The sequence below is a fragment of the Poecilia reticulata genome, linkage group LG11 (assembly GCF_000633615.1).
Source record: "Poecilia reticulata strain Guanapo linkage group LG11, Guppy_female_1.0+MT, whole genome shotgun sequence".
NCBI classification, from domain to species: domain Eukaryota; kingdom Metazoa; phylum Chordata; class Actinopteri; order Cyprinodontiformes; family Poeciliidae; genus Poecilia; species Poecilia reticulata.
In genome coordinates this window covers 7945687-7960421 of record NC_024341.1, presented here as the reverse complement: position 1 = coordinate 7960421, position 14735 = coordinate 7945687, and the positions used below count along the sequence as shown (strand labels likewise).

Genomic DNA, 14735 nt, shown 5'->3' with positions numbered 1-14735 from the left:
AGCATCATGACCTGTTTGTTCTGAAGATCCTGCAGCTTCCACTTCTCTTCCTAACATGGCGCCTCCTCACCCTGACACTCATACTGACAGGAGGAACCAGAGAGCTCTGTTAGGTTAAAGCTCATCTTCTGAAGTTGGGATGTTTTTCCTCCAACAGCTTAAAGTGGAATCACCTCAAACCAGATGTTGGACTGGATTTTATTTCACTGTCATTTGTGAATGTTAGAGCCTCATTTTCAACAGTGGAGCTATAAAGGTTGAAAAAGGTTATTATTTTGGAGAAAATCTCATCARCATCAATATTTCCACTAAATAAGAGGCAAAAAAATTGTTTGATAAAGAAAAGGCCTCTCAGACTCTGAGCCCAACAGCACAATTGGACAATTAATTAAATTTCACATAATTATCGTGGTAGAAGCCATTTGTTTGTTAAATACGTAATGTAAAATATTTACTGTGTTTTGATATTTGTTGTAAATGATGTATTCTCACAAAGAACGAGGTAATTAGTCCAAGTTTGTCGTTTATTGAACGTTCAGAAACTACAGCGGCCGTGATGAGCCACAACAAAGGTAAAACAACCTGAACAGGTGATCAACTCTAAACTACTCGCACATTTTTACTCCCCGTCTCTTTGTCATTTAAGCACACCCGTTGCCATGGCAACCTCCTGCGCTCCACAAGCCGACCAGAGATTACGTTAAAAACATAACATTCAGTCCGTTACGATATCAGGTTTGCAGGCTTGATATTTATTTATGCGATCATTAATGAGCGCTAACCTGAACACAGCGGTGGTTGATTAGTTAATTTTAAACTGCTAGTTATTTAGGTAATGGAACCGAAATGCACAGAATTGCGCAACACCTTGTTGAAGCAATAATTGCTGAGATCATTATTTTAGTTGGGTCATTAATTTGAGCACGTTTTGTTGATTTTTTATTTTTTTTTGCTGTTATTCTTTAATAAAGTTCCAAACATTTTGATAAGCGAGCCGAGGACGTGCTGGTCTCAGCCTCCTGGCGGCGTTCAGTTTGTCACCTAATGCCGAGATCGACTCAAAACCTTCCCTACGTGTTGCAGCCCTGCTCTAGCAAAGCACCAACAGTTCAGAAACAATATAAAATGGGAAAAAAGGTATTCATTAACTGATTAAGTCGTGTTTTAGATTGTTCTTGAAAAACTAATCAGTCACGGCTAATTAGTATAGGTGCACTCACAGCTGCACAGCAAGCCCGTTGATTTTTTTTTACAGCAGACAGCCGCTCCCCTCTCTTGCAGGTACTGCTACCCCCTCTAAATCTTTTAGGGGTACGCAGTACCCTGCCGTACCCCCTTACTTTCACCCCTGGTGGTATCTGTCTTGCTCTGGGAGTTGTCATGTCATGGCTTGACCCCCACCCGACCTCCCCCCGCCCCTCCACAAAGTTGGGACGCAGAAAGTTTCCCAGTTTGATATAATGTGCAAAAAAACAAACAAAAAACAAACAAAAACTGAAAGAATTACAATATGGAATCCAAACTGGAAGGCAGCAGGAAGAGATTCACTTCCGATGCGTTGGCTCTGTCAGCTTCGACGGTCTGATTTCTTTTCTTTCTTTCTTTTTTTCTTTTTTAAGCCCCTCCTCGAGATGCGGAGTGGGGCCCCGCTGAGGAACCCGTGGACCAATCGGTTGCCGGTAATATTTCAGTGGGGGAGCGAGCGTTGAGTGAGGATGAGCCACTGCTGGTTGTCCTCGCTGCTGCTGCTGCTGCTGCTTCTCCATCCTCCTCTGCGCTCCCCGATCGGCGAGCTGTGGAATAGGCGTGTTTCTGTTCCTCCGACGCAGAAAAACGCAGAGAAGAAAGCCTAACTTAAGGGTAAGGAGGCATCGCCTTTAAAGCTCTTTTGTTTTGTTGTAATTGTTTTTTTGTGTTTAGTTTTTTTTAAAAAAAAAAAGAAATGTATTTGATTCAAAGAGAAAGGCGAAGGTACAGGTGCAGGAACGCACGGAATTGGGTTCATGCAAGAGGTGCAGAGGCTGTCATGTGCTGCCTCTGTTGGATGTGTGATGAAGATAGCTGACGGGTTGGACGGAGGGGTTTTCGCTGGTGCACTCCATCGTTCAACATCAGGGTGTTGTGTGGGTTTCCAGCTGTGTCAACATGACAGGGTTAAAAAAAAGGGGGGTGGCAGGGGGTTGGGGGGGCATCCTCACCCCCATTTAGCGCAAATGTGCTGGAAAAAACAAAAGCGCCAAATTGCCACGAAATTACGAACCTGAGATGGGAAAATAATTAAAAAAATGTTGCCAAGCGCCGAGTTTCGTTCGTGCGTAAATGTTCGCTGACCGTAAAAAAAAAAAAAAGCGCGTCCCGCTTAAAGCAATGGTTCTATCTGTGTGTGTGTGTGTGTGTGTGCGCGTGTGTGTGTGTGTGTGTGTTAAAGTGTGCGTCCCGGAGAGGGATCCGCACAGGCTGCAGGGGCACCACACTGAGGCACACCGCTGTTCAGTTCATCAAAGCAAAGTCGAGTGGAACACCATCAGTCCTGGCGCTTTGGGACAATGAGGACGATTCCTCAGGACCTCCAGGAATGTCTCCCGCTAAGAAACAAAGCCTAATGTTGAAATTGAAGTCATAAAATTGGAACACTTTGGATACATTTTTATGGATAGAAATTATGTATAGTGATGAGAAAAGGGTAGAGTTTTCCTAATTTAGCTTTTTCTTTTTTATGGTGTGTGTGATACCGCTGGAGGGGGTGGGGGGTGATTTTGGTTCTCTTCTTTTAATTCTGCATTATTGAATGCTTTTTGAGTATGAAGAGTCTTTCAAGGTAACACCATTGGTAAAATGCTTTGGATCATTGTCCTGCTGCATAACCCAAGTCTGCCTGATCTTAACCTAAAAAATAATGATTTTCATTGTACGTCATGATAGTTTGCTTGAGAGCCGAATTCCTGATTCTGTCACCAAGGACTTGTTGCCCCATACCATCACACCTACACCGCCATGTTTGACAGGTGTTTTGTATTTCTGTGGGATGGAACGGGACACACATCCTACAGGAAGTTCCACGTGTGTCTCGTCAAACCAAAGAGCATTTTCCTTGAAGTGTTGAGTCTTTGTTTGTTTTGGTCAGCAGTGGTTTTGGCCTATTTCCTCTCCAGTGGCACCTTTGGCTAAGTCTCTTTCTTATTGTTGATTCATGAAACCCAATCTTAACTGAGGCGGTTGAGGTCTGCTGTACATTTGATGTTGTCTTGGACTCTTTAAAAACCTCCACAATAAGTCATTGATAGACTCTTGAAGTTCTACTAATAGCTCAGTGAATCCTGGGAAGGATTTGATTGATTACTGGATTTTATTAATTCTCAATTCTACCAACTGTTTATTTTTCTTAAACCAATCAAACATTTCCTTGACGTTGTCTTTGGAACCATTTCCTTCCAAGGTTGACTTGTTTTTGTCGACATGCGCTTCTCAACATTGTCCTGATTTTCTTCTTTTACCCTTCCAGTTCTGATCTGTGATGCAACCTTTCCTGTAGACATGTTGGGAGGGATTTGTAGAACCGCTCTTCCTCCAAACATGGCGTGTGTGCGATATCATCCTAAGGGTTCAGCTTTGATCTCATCTGTCAGCATTTCTCAGGCTTGACCAAATCTTCTGCTTTTAAACAAGCTGCAGCATGTTCCTCTTTTGTTTTTTTTTTTCTTTCTTCTTCTTCCACAGTGCATTGGTGCATAGAGAACAGTGTGGTTGAGTGAATTACTTTGTTTTAATGAGAAGTCATGAAAACGAGATCTTTTTGAAGCTCTCCTGAATGCTTCTTGGCTCTTGGATCCCTCTGTCAGGCGTTCTACAAGGGAAGCCTAATGATTGCTGGTTTATGATGAAATTATTTTCCCAGAAGGGTATAACTTTCAGAAGTTTAGGAAAGCTACATTTTTGGTTATATTTTATGTAAGAGACTTTTTTGTGAACATCTATTTGCTTTTACCAATCATACCACTCTGTGCAATATTTTAGCAAGGGGAAACCTTTAATCACCCAACAGCAATATTGTTTTCTAAATTTAGCTAGATTTTAGCTAGTTTCTTGGCTTTCTATACCGTTTTACACATCTTCTTCATGTGTTCAGTACTTATTTCCTGTACTACTCCACATAATTTATGAACAAAGTTGTTTTCCTTTTTAGTTTTTCTACTGTGAATTTCTTGTCAATGGAAATATTGTAAATGTGTTAGAAAAACGTTGACTTGTTCAGTGCTCACTTTACTCGCTGTATTCATTTATACTACCAGATAAGTGAGAATAAAAAATGTTTGATCAGTTACCAAAATAAAGTTGTCAGAGTTGCACTGTTGAGTTGAAAAAGTAATTCTCAAGATTTAAATTTCATTCATTTTTAATGGCGTGTATTTAATTCCCTTTAAGATTCTTTTTTGCAGTGTAGCGCTGGCGTGTTTCTAGACAGAGCACATTACTTCTTTACACTTAGGTGATTGAACGAGCTTTTAGAGCACAGCTGATCTGGAAGACATCGGGTTTCCCATAAATTGCCGCTGCCTGTTTCACACAGCCGCGCCGCGGCGAAACATTTTGACTTTTGGCTCTGGCTCTGATTTGATTGGCTGATGTGCCAGGAGATCAGATAGTGCATCAGGCAAAGAAATGGACCCAGGTTGCATTTTGAGTGATGTAGACTTACTTACTAATGTGTGTCCAGGATAAGCCTCAGAGCATTAATGTGGCTCAGTAAATTTAATGTGGCATAGACCAAGACAAAATGCTTAATTGTAAAGGACATAAATGATAAAAACTCTAAAACGTGTGGCATTTAATATCAACTTTCAGTGCAATTACATTTGCTAAATCTACACGAGTTTTGACATTTCTGCCTATTCTTTCCAGCTCAGTCAGATTGGACTAAATCAGGGATGGGCAATCCTGGTCCTGCAACTCTTAGATGTCTTCCTGGTCCAACACACTTGAATCCAGCAGCTGAATCACCTCCTAAGTGCAGTCAGGTTTTCCAGAGTCCTGCTAATGACCTCATTATCAGGTCATTAGATGTAGAGATACATCTAAACGTTGCAGGAGACCGACCCTCGAGGCCTGGAGTTGCCCACCCCTGGACTAAATGTTTGAATGTCCATATTTGGTCTTGCCACAGATTCTCTTTTGTCTTTGAAGGTTAGGCTTTGAATAGGCCCTGGAACATAAATTGTATTGTGGTTCTTATTTATTTTGGTCACTATTCTGCCTCTTACACTCAAAACTTCTACGACTTCTAGCAAGGTTTCTTTTAGCACTCGTCGCTCTGCGTTTGCCTCCATCCACTTTCTAACAACAGCTTTCATGTCCCTGCCAAATAAAAGCATACCCACAGCATAATGCTGCCACTGCCACTGTTTCCCACTAGAGGTCATGTGATGTGAAACATTTTTTAAAAATGACTTCTAATGGCTTTGATCATGGGAGTAAGAGCTTCTTAAAGTAACGGACACCAATTTCAAGGTGTCAAAGTTAAGTCATGTTGGTATTTTTATAACTGAACGTAACATAGTTACTTGGTTCTGCTATGAAATGGCCCTATGTGCCTGGAAACTGAAAAATACTACCATTTAATAACAATAAGTGATGGAGTATAAGTGCATTTGATGGGATGTATTTAGAATGAGCAAGTGTCTGAGTTTTATAATTATAGTTCATTAGGTTTAGCTCTGACTGCACCGCGATGCATAATTAAACGCTACGGAAACAGATCAGAGTATTGGCTTTTTATTAAGCATGTTGCTCATATTGTCCTTAAGAGAGACAAAACCAGTCAATTTTAGATTAAAAACTGTGTGGAAACGTTCACAATAAGTGGAATAGTTTGAACATAAAATAATTAAAACCCTTTAGGTTTTCATCATTTTATCAATAAATACTTACTGACATGGTGCACAAAAAAACAAAAAAAAACAAACAGCTAATGCTAAATGAATCTCCAGACATTGTAGGCCATTATATCTCAACTGACAAGGATATACACTCTGCAGGACAGTGTTATATTTGAGTAAAAATTCACTTCTTATGCTGCCATTCACTGTATGCACCTGACAGATTCTGGTAGTCAAGACGGAAAACAAGCAAAAGATTGTGGGATTAATTAATTGCCTTTCTCTTTGCGATATTTAACATCGTAATTGCAACCGGGTGTTCTCCCAAATGCCTTACATCCCTAATGCCGAAGAAGTTATAAAATTCTTCTGCATTTCTCATGCGTCTTCCAAAACTTTCTGCGACACGACTTGAACACGCTGATTAAATTTAGTGCAAATTTCCAGAAGCGCATTTTGGAACAACCCCAATTTTTCTCTCCGAGCTCAAACTGCCTCCTTCATTAACCAGAAAAGACAGTTCATTAGCAAAACAAGACGCAATTAAAATGATTTCTTTATCTCAATTAGACTTAAAATTAAGTTTCCTTACTTAAACGACACACACACACACACGCACACACACACCCCCACACACGAGGCTCTGCTTTGAGGCACCAACACATATTCCAAACTCTTTGTGGGTTTCTTTGTTTGTTTGTTTTTTTCCCCCCACACAGAGGAGACTCAGTGGAGACTTGATGGTCACAGGATTAAATGGTCATCTTGGCATCATGTCTCGGGCCCCTGCATGCTCCCTTCTCACGGGGATAACTGATCAGGAAAAGAGGAGAAAGACAGAAGTGTCAGTCTATGTTGTGTGTGTATCTGCCAGTACAGTTACTTGGCAGACTGTGGGCCCGATGCAGCCCCTCCCATCATTTCCAGTACTCCTTGTGAAGATGTGTTAAAAATAATTTTTAAAAAAACCCTTAAAACAAAACAATCTTTTACTGCAGCTATAAGTCGCAATAAGCAATAAATCGATTAATCGCACAATAAATAAAAATGAGCTCCGTAATTTCCAATTTGCATAATTTGTTGTTTTCTCTTCTCTCACTTTTTTACCAAAAACTGGATGACAAAAGTCTTCAGTCTGGTGCTTTGGTCTCATCTAGCCCCCTTTTTTGACAGTTTTGCTTACAGAGACTCTATAATTCATTTTATTTTTCTGTTTTTTTTATTTTAGATTTTTTTTGTGGATATTTTACATATCTCCCAGTTCTAGTGTTAAGTGTTGATCAGAAGTTAAAGTTAGATTTTTGAGAATGTGTTCTTGCATTATTATGTCATATCTATTATATTACTATCATATTACTTGAAAATTGTCTCAAAACAATATTATTGTTTATCGCAATAACTTCTAAGACAATTTTGTCATCCAGCAAAATTTGTTACTGATACAGGCCTAGGCTGTGTACTCTTGTTCTAGACTTTTTAATTAGTTCCCTAACTGTAGATACTGGTGAGTTTAGGCAGCAGTTTTATCCTTTTTCTGTCTTGAGCCACTTTTTATTTTTTTTAAATAAAAAAATAAAGGTTATGGATATAATTTAATGCACATGACTATGATAATCTCAAAATTCCTTCATTTTTCTTTTTGATTCAAACATAACTACCTCTATCAAAGCATCCGTGGGTCATTTTTAAAATCTTTTATAAGGTATTGTGCTTGGAATTAAAAAAGAAGTCGGTCAAAATTGAGCTTGGGGGGGACAACAGCCTGATGGTGCTTTTCTAATTAGAAGGGATTCATATGTAGGGTACCAAAAATGCCAAAAAAAAATTGTAATTTGAAGATTATTTATTATTTTTTGGTAGCTTTTATTGAGCATTGTGGATTAACAATCCATGACTAAACCCCTGCTTAATTCTTCTAAATGATTAATCAATTAACAGGAGAACTAACTGTAAAGATCATTTCATTAAAAGATCCCACAGAGAGCGTTGGCGAAAAATACAGGGGGGAGGTTAGTAACTCACAATTGAAATATTATGTAATGATGCTTATCAGATTTTAGCTGCTTTGGAGTCAGCCCTTTCAGATGTACAATCACTTAATTTCCTCAATCTAATCTGGAACTAGCACAATATCTCTATAGAGCTGTGTTATTGTTATTATTATTATCATCATCACTGTTTAAAACTAGGAGCTGACACGAGGAGAGAGGGATGGAGGGAGGGCAGTCGCAGTAGTAATCTGTGACAAGGTGAAGAGCTTGGAGTGTTTTCATATTATTACAGCTGCCTCTAAAGCCACCGCCGCATTAAAATCGAGAGCGCAGCGCAGATCGGGTCATTTGAAATTGCAGATGCATTCAAAGCCTGCGTGAATGGATGCGGCTCATGAGGAAGCGCTGCACGGATTTCCTTGTGTGTGTTACTACAAAGGCGCCCCCACCCACCTCCCGGCCTCTCTCCATATTTTCTGATCGCACCCACCACGACTCGCACGGCCCACGCAGAGGTCACTTTGCGTTCAGCATATAAATGAAGAGCGTTGAACTCCAGAGACGGAAATATTAGTGGAAATATTCGACCTTACGTGCTTAAGTGTCTCGACCATTTTCAAATTTTGTCATGTTAAAATCCCAAACTTCAGTGTCTTTTGTTTGGATTTTACCCGCTATACCAGCAATTGTGAAATGGAAAGAAAATGTTAAAGGATTTTGAACACAAATGCATATTTATCATACATAAGCAAAAAAAAAAAACCTTGATACTCAGGAGAGAGCCAAAGCTTAAAATAAAGGTTATGGATATAATTTAATGCACATGACTATGATAATCTCATAAATTCCTTCATCACTAACAAACTAGATTTTGTAATCTAGTTTGTTTGCCTAGAAAGCGCGGCCCTCTGTAGAGGTGTGAATGCTCCATCGAACATGATGCAGGCCTAAAAAGCAAACTCAAATCCTAGGTGTTGGTTCAGTTGAATTGAACTCTGGTGCGGTTCGAATGCGTAATGTGAACGTCGACTGCAATGCAGATCACTCCAAAAGCAGGAAGTGGACTAAATTGCAGGGCATTCTGGGAAAATGCAACCAAAATAAATGTCTAGCGTTTGTGGAAGAAATGGCTCATTGTCTTGTGCCAAAGACAAAAGAGAAATCCTGCAACCTCTCAAATCTGACACCGCTCCATTTTTGTTTGCATTTTGTCAAGAAGACATTTGTCCTCATGTCGTCTTTAGAGGATTTTGTGTCACTTACTTCAGTAGTTCTTGGTGCAGCGCCACCACAGGCGAGGAGGGCGAACAATTTTGACAAAGTGCTGAGTCCAAGCTAACCGCAGCAGCTGAAAATGTAACAAATGTTTCAATTGTCCGCCACTATCAAAACATCTGTTGTGTATAGCATGACATATGCCTCAAAAAAATAGATTTTACGTTAAGACTGCCCCTTTAAAGCCCCAATTAAATTCACTGGAGTTTGTGGCTTTAATGTGACAAAACATGAAAAAGTTCAAGCGACACGAACGTGTTTGCGTGGTACCGTAAAGATCCAATTACAAGATGAATGCGTGTTTTGTACTCCTAATTGGGAGTCATGCTGAAGCCGTTGAAGCGCTTTCAGAGACAACTGGAGTCGAATAAATCAGAGCACAAAAGCTGCAGATGTAGATATGGGAGAGAGAAGCTCGATATTTTAATAACCCTGATTGTTGGTTTTCACAGACCAACTCATAGGTACGTAGTAGATCTTGGCTGACGACGGAGGCAACCATGACAGATTCTTGGTCTAATTAGACTAGCTCGCTAATATGTCGCCGCGGTAATTAACAGCATAACATTTACCTTGGAGTTAATCAGTAGGTGTAGCATCAGACAGTTAAAGGGCCGCCTGTCCAGAGGACGAAGGAGGACTGGTCGGCGTTAGAACCGACGGGTGAGGACAGACGGGATGATTTGATGTTTAAAAATGTTGCTGAAGCTGAAAAAAGCAGCTGCATATTCTTTGTAAAGCAGAGCCTATCATTGTTGGAGGTTCTGTTTAGATATAGATGATAGCCGAAGCTGTAAAACGGGCAATGAAAGTGGGATGAGTTGAATTAATGATGTTCGATGGCACAAAATATGCCGAATTGTTTTGATCTCTTTGTCAGCATCCATTAAGAGCTGCATTACTTTGATGTTGATTAATCACACATGAATGACACTTTTCCTGGTCACAAGTACTCTTAGCTTGTAAAAAAAAAGAGCTACGTGATGTCATGAATCTCACTAATCAGCTTTTTAATATACGTATGTAAAACATAAAAAAAAAATAGATGCGTTAAAAGTGTGCACATCCTTAAGATTTGCTCATTTGAGGACCAGTTCTGCCGATTTCATTGCGAAACCATATGATGGCGATTGTGTTGAAAAAGACTTAAGTAGCCAGACTTTCTTATTTTTTTTAGTTCCCTTCCTGGAAATACAGCACAAGAAATACATTCTGGTAAAGATCCAGAAAGATGCTTATCTATAAAATAAGCATCTCGAGTGATATCTGAAAGCAGGAGATACAAAAAGCAACCGTATTGAACCGTTAAAATGAATAATTAAACATACCAAATAACATCTGTTGTCTTTTTGTGTTTTTCTGCCTTTTTAGTTCTTAGCAAAAGGATTCAACACAAATGAGCAAAATCCATTCGAAGCGCTGGTTTAAACGCATTAAAGATGTTTCCTGTCTGCAAAGTATAGCGAGAGAAATGCACCTAAGTTCCCTTCTTGTTTTTGTGTTCTAGTCCTTACTTGCATGATTTTATTTTTATTTTTATTTGTTGGTCACAAATGTTTTATTTCACCAAGTAACTGTACTCAGTCAAATATAACCTAAGTAATACGGTCCAAGCATCTGTTTGTGGCCTTATGTAGCAGGACAATGAGCCAAATAGGGTTTGGATGAAAAGCCAGGACTTAAATTGAATCGAGATGCTGTGGACTGACTGAATTTAAAACTAAATGTTAACCAAATTTCTCCCACAGTGACAAAAGAAAAACCTTGACTAGTGTAACTGTTATCACAAATGCATTATCAATAGCTTTTTCCCCTAATAAATGAACTCAGAATTTAAAAATCGCACTCGTTATTTAATAGCTTTGGGGAAGTATTTGTGTGACTAAAAGGATAAAAACAGAAGAAATCTGTTAATTTAAACTCTTAAATGAACTTTGCTTACTCTCGTGTACATGTACTTATCTATGTTTCAAGTTACACTTTTTCCCTCCACTCAACTTTCCATCAGTATGTTTGAAGTCAGGACTGTGATCTTCTATAGCAGTAGCGTTTTGTGGCTTACCCTTTTTGTGGAGTTTTCCTAGTTATTGTGTTAGTCATGGAATGGCTTTAGCAACATTTCAGGATACAAAGCCATTCATCTGTTGGTCTTATGTAACATTTAGACTTTCTGAAGCTGAATCATGGGTTTTCAGTAGCCACACGCCCCAATCATCACAATTAACAGAAGTAATCACTTGAAATGTATCCCTCTGCATGAAAGGAAAAATATGAGTATCACTTTTAACATGGAATTACTGAAGTAAATGAACATTTTCATGACGTCCTGCTCCATGCCGTCCGTTTGTCAAAAGCTCAACGTTTTCATTCCAGCCTGCAGCTAAAGATAAATCGCACAAACATAGATGAAATTCATTTTACTTTTCTTTTTTTTTCTTCTAGTTTTAATAGGAAAATATCATCTTCCCATGAAGATTTGCTCGTGTGATTTTGTAGATTTTAAGGGTCTCTAACACAACTTTAGTGAAAGGCCTCTATTTTCAAAGAAAAGGGCAGGACATGTCGACTGGTTTTTTTAGAACTAAACCTACCAGTACGGAGAGAAGCAGGTGTTGGTGGATTCCTGCCGTCTTTATAGATCATGTTGTTTTTATCAGGCGCTTCAGCTCATTCCTCCAGGGTCTGTCCCATCATCTCTGTTGGAGCATTTTTTGTTTTGTTTTTTATCACGAGATACTGCCTAAGGTAAACTTTTTCCTTGGGTTTAACTGGGTCAGTGTCAGCTTGCCCTCTCCAGCAGAGTGCAAACGCTCCAGATTTAAGATATGATTTGAAGATGTGCTTGTGGCACACACCGAGGGAAGCCGTTGTTGTTTATATCTTTCTGGTATCTCTGTGCTTTGCGGACAACAACCAGCTAGCTTCTGTGCTCTCTGTTTTTATTTGGGTCTTTGAATCAAAATGATTAACGTTAAGTGTTTTTTTTTGTTGTTGTTTTGTTTAAACCAGTTCAGACTTATAACCAAAAACACACACGTTAGTAAAATAACCATTTCTTGTTTATCCAACTGCAGTTTTGTTACAAAGCTAACAATTTACTCCTATACAAAGTCGAACAACCAAATGATTATGGACATAATTCTGACTCCCCATGTTGCACATTAATGAAATTACACAGAGAAAACACTCAGTCTGGCTCTTTGTGCCTAATAAAAACGCTCCTAATAAACAATGTTAAAAATAACCAGTTTACTGACAGAATCTGATCGTCCGGTCGGCTGAATGAGCAGGAAATGAAAAAAATCAAAGAACGGCGTAGAGTGGGAAATGATGAAAGATTGGGCTTTTTATTTTATATTTGACTGGCTTTGTTGGTCTTTTTCAAATAAAAATTGACTTAATAGGAGGGCTATAGTTTGGTATCATCATTAGACTGGGTACAACAAAAGTAATCAGACTGACGTGAGGTGGCCTTTAACCTACATTTAGTCAAAGCAACTAGTCTTACTTGATTTTCTTATTTTGTTGTTTTTTAGCCAATTAGGAGTACACAGAGATGCATATTTTAGATTTTATTGAAGCCTACCTCTCTACCTTCTCATTCTTTAATTTTTGCCTCGATTTTAAATCCACGTTTATTCCGAGAAACGTAGAGAAATTCCCTGCTTTCATCCAAAAGGCATCATTCATTCGAAAGAGAAAGTGGATAACTGTCCTTTCCTTCCTCCAGACTGACAGAATACCAGACTGATTAGTGGAGTTGTGCCCACTGGGATTAAAGCCAGCCCAGTTTCTCAGATACCCCCTACTTTTCCTGTTTACTTCTGTTTTAAAAAAAAAAGGAAAGCTTCATTGTCTCATCTCCAGGCTAAAAGAAGCCTGGCAACAATGCAGACGCTAATAAGAGCACCATATTGTCACTGGTCCTGGTTTAGCCGAGTAGGGAGAAACACACCCGTGCACACGCAAACACTTCACACTTCTCTTTCAGTTGTACGCACGGCCCTAAGCACATCCATCGGTGCCTCGGTGGAGCTACTCTTACTGGAGTGTTACCACCTTGTCTTGACACATTTCCCCCCTTGACGCTGCATATTTAATCGCTCCCCACTGCCACAGTTGCAGCAGCAGCATAACGGGGGCAACCGGAACCAAAAGCACGGCCACACGGTCATGCGTTTGCAGTACATGTCTCGAGACGGCTTGTCGTCTGTATAGATGATGTAACGGTGAGAAACGGAACGTCGGGCAAAAGCCGTGTGTTGGAACTCGTCTAGCGGATGGGACCAAAGAGAAGAAAAATAAATAAATGAATGAATAAAAGAGCTCGCAGGCGAGTAGCAAGGTTAAAGATGCGAGGGTAATTGCTGTAACTTATCTGGGTGGAAAAATGTTTGCTCATGTTCCCAGTGTGCTCTTGTCTGATGCACTTGGGCATGAAATTGTTCCCCTTTCCAACCTAGCAAGCCCCGAGCCCAAGTCCACTGCCCATTGTTGGCCAGCCAAGGTGGCCCGTTTTTTTTTTTATGTGTGTGTGTGTGTGCGCGCGCGTGTGTGTGCGTGTTTGCACGTCGTGGCTGTGTGTTTGCTCTTGGTCGCCTCTGTGAGTGTTTACCTGGAGGGTTTTGCTGATGAGTGTGTTACAGTTGGGAGTGGGAGGTCGGTTGAGGGAGGAGCGAGCGCCGGGCATCAGCTGGGCCCTCTTTATTCCTCGCCGACTGACAGAATGAGTGAACGAATGCTGCAGTGATTACAGGCTGCGTGAAGAACTGCAGAATGATCACAGAGGCACTTCATGCCTAAATCTGAGGCGAGAGGACCGCGGCTGGAGGGCTCCCACGAAACGGAAGCGCATTAGCATATCTTCATTCAGATATTGGCGGAAGGGTGTGTGTGTGTGTGGGTGTGTGTTTGGGGATGTTTGGGTTTCAATCCTGCTTTTTCCTCCGTGATTATCACGGAATTACAAAATCCAGTCAAACGACCATGAGTCGTTGGCATCAATTTCCCTGGGAAAAAAAGTTCAGGTCACACGGCAATTTCAGAGTCTGGATGCATTTTTGTGTTTTTTTAACCCAGTCAAAGCCAGAATTTAATACATTCAACTTAGTTCCTGCTGTTTTCATGTGTTTGGGGTGGGGATGCCTCACCTATTGTGTGTTTGCATTGCATCTCTGCTAAATATTATTTAGTAATAGGATCCTCTGCAGCAGTTGCCATGAGAGTTGGGTGAGTGAGAAATAACGGCTCCAGTTTGCACCCAGTTGTGGAAAGCATGTTATTCTTTCTTCGTTTCTTTAATTTTCACGTGCATCTCGACAGGCGATACTTGCAGTTCACTAAAAAAAAATATTCTATTAATGCTTCTTCTCCATCAAGGCGGGAATTACACATACAGTAAGTTCTGAGTTTGAAATATTCATGAGTTGTAGCAGCCAGAAAAAGTCAAATACGTCTTTCATCTGGTGGCTGCACTGCACTATTTCGCTAAAAGGTTTAATCCCACACCAAAGGGCAGCTAAGTGGACCACTTTACCTCAGGATGGAGTCAACTTTGTGTGTGGGGGAAAAAAAAAATCACTTGATAGCTTTTTTT

At 40.1% G+C, this 14735-nt stretch overlaps 1 protein-coding gene across 3 annotated transcripts in view; it reads left to right on the top strand.

Moving 5' to 3' along the window:
* dlgap3 (discs, large (Drosophila) homolog-associated protein 3) overlaps positions 1 to 14735 on the top strand; it is a 908365-nt gene that overhangs the window by 34345 nt on the left and 859285 nt on the right. For all 3 annotated transcript variants that reach the window (XM_017307432.1, XM_008421515.2, XM_008421514.2), the window contains exon 3: positions 1620 to 1860. The gene's annotated coding sequence lies outside the window, so the exon portion shown is untranslated. The remainder of the gene's footprint in view (positions 1 to 1619; positions 1861 to 14735) is intronic.